Genomic DNA, 8388 nt, shown 5'->3' with positions numbered 1-8388 from the left:
ACAGGTTGGACCAACACTCACGACGAGCACTGGCCCGGGGGGGGGGGGTAAATAAAGATGACCCTCAGGCTTGCGAAAACCCAAGGGAAAAAGGCTTAGGTGGCAAATGGTAAAACCAAGTTTGGGCCTTGCTGGAGGAGTTTTATTCAAAGCGAACTGTCAAGGGGGTCCCATAAATCACCCAACCGTGTAAGGAATGCAAAATCAAGGAACATAACACCGGTATGATGGAAACTAGGGCGGCAAGAGTGGAACAAGTCACCAGGCATAAGGCCGAGCCTTCCACCCTTTACCAAGTATATAAGGTGCATTAATTAAACAGGAGATATTGTGATATCCCAAAGTATCCATGTTCCAACAAGGAACAAACTTCATCTTCACCTGCAACTAGCAACGCTATAAGAGGGGCTGAGCAAAAGCGGTGACATAGCCAAACAAAGGTTTGCTAGGACAGGATGGTTAGAGGTTTGACATGGCAATAGGGAGGCATGATAAACAAAGGCAGGTAGAGCTAACATAGCGATAGAGCGAGTACTAGCAAGCAAAGATAGAAGTGATATCGAAGGTATGGTCATCTTGCCTGCAAGGTTCTCAGAGTTGTCGAAGGCTTGATCCTCGTTAGCGTACTCAACATGTTCCTAATGCACGTACTCGTCTCCCGGCTCAACCCAAAGCAAGAACACAAGCAAACGAACCACAATAAATCACGGTACAATGCACAAGCAACATGATGCAATACATGTCATGATATGCGTGCTTCGGGAGGAAAAAGGATGAACAAGGCATCAACTTGGCAAACCAAGTATGCCGCTGGAATAATGAGATGATTTCGGTTGAAATCGATATAAGGATCACCGGAAACGGATGCACGGTTTGCAAATGGCAAGCAAAACAAGAATGGCACAACGCTGCGATTAACAGCATAATGCTACTTAGCATGCAACAAGAAACTATGCTACAGCACCCCAACATAAAAACAAAGCATATGGCAGTGATCTACAGGAGATGCTTAACAAAAGAGGAACACTGAGCTACGGCTAAATCACATCATAACAGGTTCAAACAAGCATGGTGGAAGTGCAAAAAATATCAGGTTGGACATGGCATAAACAGCATCATGAAGCAAGGTTTAGAGCAAGTTATCAACATGCTATAGGAATTTATAATAGCAAAACAAGACATGGCATGAATCTACTCAAAGCCAAAAAGGATCAGAAAATGTGATGGCACCCATGTGAACATAGCAAGTTTCGTTAACAGATTCAGCAAACAAAGCATGGCATTGACAGAATTACGGAGGCACCTTCACGAGCTCGATGCATTCACTACAGAGCATTTCATGATAAACTAAGCATACATCCATCAAGAAGACATGGCATAGAAGCTATACATGGCAAGAACAACATCATAGCATACACGGATCAACTACAACAACCTTGGCAAAATTGAATAACACGTAAACAATCTGCCAGGAAACATTTTGAAGCAAAAGTAGAGCACGAAAATGACATGCTAGACAATTCCATAATTTCAACCAGGGCCATGGATGGATAGAGTGTCAGGACCCCGACTCAATGCCACATCGATCTAGCATGTAACACCTCATATCACTTTGCGGCCTCACGCACGGTATTCCACGGGGGTCGCCTTACCTTAGCCCGGGACCGTTTGCGCCTTTTGGCACACGTATATGACAGTGTCGCTAGCATCCATATGATAAGGAGCCCGGGCTGACATGGCTAGTCGTAAACCCAAAGTGGCACAGACTTACAGGGACAGGCATCCATGACCCAGCATCGAACGTGTCGGTCATCAACGAGTGAATCCAGGCTGTAGCACTGGGCTAGCAGGACTCCGGTGAACCGGGCTGTAGCGGGCTAACAGGACTCCGGTATTCATCGCGTGACATTTCCCCAAAGGGACAGACACAGGAACGAAGAAGGACACATGCCGGCAGCCTAAGTGTTCCGGAGCAGTAGCAAGCTACCATGGCTCGGTGGAAACACTAGGAGACATTTCCCGATAAGAGAGGCTACTAAAGATAAACAACTAGATAGTCAGATCCCACACATACCAAGCATTTCAATAACATACACACAATATGCTCGATATATGCAAACACAACATGGCATCACAACATGACTCTACGACTCAAGTAATTTATTCAATAGGCTCCGAGGAGCGAGACATTACAAACATGGGTCTCATGACCCAACAATCAGAGCATACAAGTCAAAGCACAAGCGGAAGCTATCATGTCTGAGTACAGACATCTATAAATGAAAAAGGCTAAGAAGCCCGACTATCTATCAGATCCTGCCGAGGGCACAAGATCGTAGCTGAGGTATCAAGCTAAACGTCGAAGACCACGCGGAATTACTAGTGAGACTGAAGTCTCTCTGCAAAAACATAAAATAGGCAAACGTGAGTACAAATGTACGCAGCAAGACTTACATCAGATCTAACTACATATGCATCATTATCGACAAGGGGATGGTGGAGTTTGACTGCAGCAAGCCAGCTTTGACTCGGTGGCTATCCTGAACTACGACTGCAAGTAACTCTTTTGAGGTGGCGCACACAAGTCCACATATTCACCAACCAATACACCACTATGGATTCGCTCCCGTCTCCCTACGAGAACGTCATCCATAGCACTCACGCTTATCTTGCGTATTTTAGAGTATCCACTTTCACTTGTCTATGAACTATGCAAGGGGTCCAAGTTTCCATATCCGAGGAATCCGGCTATTCGAATAGATAATGATAACCCTGCAGAGGTGTACTTCTTCACACATGCTTTCACCACTTATCGCCCTGTACACGTCATGTACCTCGGCAACCTTCAAGCGGAAGCCGGGCGAGGGAGTCGGCCACGACCTGACTAACTGAACAAGTCTCTAGTCCAGGTTTATCGCCTATTCGGGTTCCATCCGCAAGGAGATCCGGCCGGGGTGTCGCTCACGGCCCCAAACGATGTGTGCAGGGTTCCCAAGCCCACCTCGACGGGTGGATGTACGCTTGGTACACCGTGCCACCGTGCCTAGTCTGTCCCAAGCCCACCTGTACCGGGTGCCACTTGGTAGACTACTAACACTACCTACAAACACCAGAAACTAGTTGCAACTCCTGGACAGAGATCATGTTGATTAATAAGTCGAGAGGGGTTGAGTTACCGGAACCCAATGTGTGGTAGTAACTGGTCATGGATCAAAAACACAGAACTCAGTTCCTGAGGACGGCTGCAATGAGACAACCCACCATGTACTCCTACATGGCCTCTCACCGCTATCTTTACCAAATCGTGTTCACACACACTTAGCTCTCAACGGTAGGACATGTTCACACGCCTCTGATTCATCCCCGATGAATCAGACCTGACTCAACTCTAAGCAGTAGCAGGCATGACAAACAAGCATGAATGAGTAGGAACATCAGGGCTCAAACAACTCCTACTCATGCTAGTGGGTTTCATCTAATTACTGTGGAATGACAGGTCATGCAGAGGATAAAGGGGTTCAACTACCGCAGCAAGTAACAGATGAATCGATGTTGTCCTAATGCAGTAAAAGAGAGCAGGAGCGAGAGAGTGGGATTTTATCGGAATGAACAAGGGGGTTTTGCTTGCCTGGCACTTCTGAAGATAACATTGAGTCTTCATCAGTGTCAACGATCACAACGTCGGAACATCGTCTACCGGGAGGGAACAGATACCGGCAACAAAGAAGAAATACAATCAATGCAATGCACAATATGATGCATGCTCATGACATGGCAATATGAATGTGTTTTGAGCTAATGCAACTAGAAACAGATTAAATGAAGTTGGTTTGAATACAAGATTCAAATTCAAACTCCATATGTGATTATTCAAATGCCATTTAATTGATTTGTGCTAAACAGCAGCTATAAATTGTTCTAACATGCATAAAAATGGTACAGATGGATTCCTTGAATTTTTCTGATAATTTTTCATATATAAATTATTTAATTCGGAGTTACGGTTAAATTTCTATGATTTTTAGAAGTTTTAGGCATTTTCTGAAATTTCAGAATTAAATTAAATCCAGAAAATGATTTAATTGCGTCAGCCTGATGCCAGCATGACGTCAGCGAGTCAACTGGGCGCCCCAGGTCAAACCTGACCAGTGGGGTCCACTGGTCAGTGATACAGTGCTGCCCAGGGTCAATGACAGGTGGGTCCGGCCAATGACCACGTCAGCAAAGTCAACCTGACGCGTGGGGCCACTATGATTAACCTAAACTAACAGAAGTTTAAGCCATAGTTAATTAAGGGCGTGAGGCCCAGCTGTCAGTGTCACCGGGGCTAATTAGCAGGGTCATTAGCCCCTAACGACGGCGCCACGTCAGCACGTCGGAGACCAGCCGACGGCGACCACAGAACACGGCGGGGGGCACGCCGGACTTGCGCTAGGGCGTCGGATTGGCGCGCTGAGGGCACCAGGGCATAGCCCTCGCTCTTGCGCATCCAGAGAGCTAAATGGGAGGGGTTGGGGTGGTTCGAGCTCGCCGGGGTCGAGCTCGTGGCGGCGGCCGGCGTTCGGGAGCAGCCGAGTATGGTGCTAGAGGGCACGGGAGGCGGAGCTACTGGTAGCTGCAGGTTCATGGAGGCGCGCTGAGCACACTGGTGTACTCGGGTGGGAGTTCCAGTGGCTGCCGTGACGGCGGCAACGAGGTCAGCTGCGGCCGGAGTTCGGCCGCGACGGAGCTATGGCCTAGAGCTCGCAAACACGAGGGGAAGGAGAGGGGTTCTGCACGTAGGCTCACAGCAAGGTCGATGAGCAGCTCGGTGGTCTCGGGGAGGCGTCGGAGGCGGCGAATCGACCGCGGCGATCGCCGGACAGATGCGGCGATGAAGGAGGCAGGGACGACGCTGCGGTGCACCCGGCGTCACGCGAGTTGGTGGAGACGAAGAGGAAGGCGCGGCGGTTCCTCTGGAAGCATCGCCGAGGCGAGGGGTGGACACTGGCCACGGTGGAGCTCGTCGGTGCTCTCGGGTGCCCGTGGTCGATCATGAGAGAGAGAGAGCAGAGGGGGATAGGGACGGAGGGAGAGATACGGGAGAGTGAGAGAGGTCGTGGGGGCCGCGTGGCGTCTCCAGGGAGTAGTGGAGGCAAGCAGGGAGGCAGGAGGTGGCCGAAGCATGGAGGAGGTGGCCGGGGCGTGTGGCCGCGCGCGCCGGGCGCGTGCCCATCCTCCTGGCAGAGGAGGATGGCGGCAGGGGAGGGAGGCGGCAGTGGGCTGGGCCAGCGGGAGGAGCTGGGCCGGCTGGGCTGGACAGGTAAGCGGCGCCAGGTAAGTGGCCCAGGTAGCCTTCTCTCCCTTTCTATTTATTTCTGTTTTGTTTTTCTTTATTTAATTCTTTTGCCACTGTTTTGAATTAAAAATAATAATTCAAACAATGCCAAAAACTCCTCTGAATATTTTATATTGCTAGATGGACTTTTCCAAAAGCATATAAAATATTTTAGGGGTATTTGAAATTATATTCTAATTATATGAATATAACTCAAATTCAAATAGCTAATGAATTAAATCCAAAGTCCCAAAAATAAGTCCTTAAAAATGTTCAATATTTTGGTTGGGACCAGAACCCTTGCCAAAAATTATCAAACATTTAAGAAGAGCATTTTGGAACAATGAATGAGATTTCTAGGGTTTTTGCCCCTCTTTTATTTAAGTTTTTGAGGCTTCCAAAATTCCCTCAGTTCAAATTTCAGAATTTAAACATGATGCACACATGAGGTCTAGCCTAGTGCATTACCAGAAGCTAGGGATGTGACAACTCACCCCCACTAAACAAGAATCTCGTCTCGAGATTCAAGCGTAGGGTAGGATGAAGGGGAAACGCAAACTAGTACAATCTTCATGATCCAGGTTGCACTTCAAATGAACGTTGATTTGAACACCATCTTTGTCTTGTCGTCTTGCTCTGAGAACTCCAGCTAATCATGACAAGAAGAGGAAAGGAAAACTCTAGAAGGATCGATCTTCTCGAAGGTCGAACAACTCAGGATTAACTCACGGAATGTGACATAGCAACATCTCTCGAGCTGAGAGATGAAGCATACCTCTAGAGGGATGGAGTGGAGCAGGTGACGAGGTTCACTAGGTAGACAGCAATTCCAGACTTAAGAATGTGGTGATCGGTTGTCAACATAGCGAGGAGTTGAATTGCCATGATACCACGACGAAACATCCTGGAGGAGGGTGATTCGTAGATTATTGTCTTAAGTGGCAAAAAGAATTACCTTTGATATAGAGATCATTGAGACTCTCTATATCAGCCTAAGGCAAATCACAGCAATCGATTGGCGGGGGTCGGTAGAATGGCATACTCGGACTTGGATGATGTGGATTACCTTGTTGAAGACAACGTAATGGATGAATTTGCTTATCACCGGAGATGGAAGAGACCCATGGTAGAATGGCACATTGGCGGTGCAAGCTGGGAACAAAATGCAAATGCTGGGAATGATTCTAGTAACTGGGGAAGAACCCAACAATAGAGAGTGAATTCACTGTTTGAAAAGATCATAGCATTGCCGAGGAAAATGAGAGCAAACCCAGTTAGTGCCGATGATAACACCTAGCGCTTGTGCGTGCTCTCAAGAACTTGAGCATTTCCATATTCATCAAGGTTTTACCAACATCCGTGTCAAGGATCCTGGCAACACAACATACCACCATGATGAACAACGATGGACGATGCAGATGCATAGGAAGATAACATCAACTCAGATTTCACCCTAGCGAGGCCAAGGAAACAAAATCTGGATGATCGACCGAGAGACATTTAGCACTCCGCTTCCAATGTTCTCCTTGACGTGCTAGTGTAACCCATTCATAGATATGGTTTGATAACTAGAACATCAAGTAAAGGTCGGACTTCGGAAGCAATAGAATCCATAAGGAATAGTTATGGAGGTAAATCCTACGAAATCCTTATGGGGAGGTGGCCAACTTCTTCAATCAAGATACTACAATAATAGGTCTTCCGGCTGGGTGTGTTGGCCACGACATCCACCTTGCCGGTTATTGAGAGACCAATATTATAATTCTTGGGAAATGTTCCAACCCATCATATCTGCCTGAGATTCAGATCTGGTTGGTGTCAGGATATTCCAGACTCATCGAGTCTAGGAAGAAAAATGAAAGTTTGCAACACAAATCGACGAGATGACGTTGCGAGATTCTCGGGGAGCGAACTACGATAGCAAGCTCCAAAACATGAGCTGGTTCTGCTACAAACATGTGAACACGCTGTCCTAGACAAACATTATCACATGGTAGTCTTACAATAAAACACTACCGAGTTCAGGTGGGGAACCATCAACGAGGATATCAAAATCCTTGCAGAAGGCATGCTCTTAAGAAGGAACTTCTTCTCCTTGAACAAATCAATCAGTGGCTTGGTGTGCTCGGAACACATATGGAATGAAGGTTGCAAGTCCCCAAACCATAGAATACTTCGCACATATGCATGACTGACTTGGGATGATTCCAGAGGAAGCAAAACTAACCTTCTCAAATTCACGGCGGCAACTTTCACCAAATGCACGTGTATAAGAGGAAGTCACTCCTTTCATCAAACAATTACTTCACGAGCTAGCATGAAGAAAATGCTTTCAAAAGTTTCCAACACTAACTTAATGTTCAACAACATCATGGAGGAGATAAGGATGTTGTCAATGGACTCATCAACAACTCATCGGCATTTCCATATCACTGGACTTCCACCATCGTGTGAACACGGTGATAGCATTGGTCAGACCCAAAAGATATAATGGCGTATGCTCGAGGAGTCAACCACGAGTAAAACAACATTACGAACATCGTTGGTTCTGACTTGATTTGACGATAGCCCACACTCAAATCAAAGGATTGATAAGACAATAGGTCCAGCAACTGATCACAGGGACCAATCGATGAAGATATCATCTTTCTTCAACTACCACACCAACACCAGGATATCCCTTAACATGAACTAAGTCGGGCAAGCTTCCATCTTCCAACTCTCCAAGTTGTTGTTCAGCTTAGCCAACTAGCTCAGGGGTATCCCACACAGATTCTTGGAGAAGGGGTGGTTTACAGGATAAACCAACTTGATCACGAGCTCAACATAACAGTCAGGTGACAACCTGGTAATACTTCCGAGAAGATATACGGAAAATCACGTACCACCGATATGTCTCTAAGCTCGAGAACAATCTTGCTTTTCAGGGCAAGATGATATGATCAAAAGGAAAAAATGAGGGATTGACACAATCCTAGCTCATTGATCGAAGAGTGCACCGGAAATAAGGACTAGGTAGCACGATCAGACTTAGCATGATAATTCAATAACCAGCATGCTAAGAATGAGAA

Source organism: Triticum dicoccoides, chromosome 2B (assembly GCF_002162155.2).
Source record: "Triticum dicoccoides isolate Atlit2015 ecotype Zavitan chromosome 2B, WEW_v2.0, whole genome shotgun sequence".
Taxonomy (NCBI): Eukaryota; Viridiplantae; Streptophyta; class Magnoliopsida; order Poales; family Poaceae; genus Triticum; species Triticum dicoccoides.
Note: the sequence above shows the minus strand (reverse complement) of the source record.